At 52.0% G+C, this 640-nt stretch overlaps 1 protein-coding gene across 1 annotated transcript in view; it reads right to left on the bottom strand.

Annotated features, from left to right (window-relative positions):
• UPRT (uracil phosphoribosyltransferase (FUR1) homolog (S. cerevisiae)) overlaps nt 1-640 on the bottom strand; it is a gene marked incomplete at its 5' end in the record, with an annotated part of 7,280 nt that overhangs the window by 4,223 nt on the left and 2,417 nt on the right. The window lies entirely within an intron of this gene.

The following is a 640-nucleotide window of genomic DNA, read 5'->3' as shown; positions in this document are numbered from 1 at the left end:
AGCAGGAACATCTCTACTGGAGGTGCAGCTAGGAAGCCACACACCCCTCCAGCCTCGAGGGGCCAGAAAACCTCCAGCTCTGCCCTGGTACTGGCTCCACAGAGGCAAAATTTCCCAAACATACTCATCTGACCCCAGAATGATTGTCCGTGCAAGACACGGGTGTTAATGGTGCAAGAATTGTCTCCACTAGCGAGCCAAAGAGTCACAGGCCAGAGCTGCTCAGGGAAACCTACTGCCCAGAAGATGAAACCTGCTCAGCACAACAGAGGATGACGGCAGAAATGAGGCGACTGCTCCTGGGACTGAGCTCGCTTCAGACATGTCAGAAACAGGGCGGAGCAGACAGGAAGATTTTTCCCATCCTTCCATTCTGCCCTTGTTCCCAGCACACAGGCAGCCTCTACTAGGAATCAGAAACGGTCCCTTAAACTTACAAGCCCTCTTTGAGGGCAGTTTTAGTCTTTTTAGAACAGTTTTTTTTCCTCAGGTTGGGTTCATGGCAGCTGCGTTCAGAGGTGGTGGTCAGCCAACATCAGTGAAGGGGTCGAACAGTGACTTACAGCAGGAGAAGACTGAAAAGGCAGTTCACGGGGTAGTATTTCCACTGCAGTGACACTGTGGGAACAGGTCCTGCTGA

This window comes from Buceros rhinoceros, unplaced genomic scaffold, assembly GCF_000710305.1.
Source record: "Buceros rhinoceros silvestris isolate BGI_N320 unplaced genomic scaffold, ASM71030v1 scaffold18808, whole genome shotgun sequence".
NCBI lineage: Eukaryota > Metazoa > Chordata > Aves > Bucerotiformes > Bucerotidae > Buceros > Buceros rhinoceros.
Note: the sequence above shows the minus strand (reverse complement) of the source record. Positions and strands in the feature narration are given on the sequence as shown.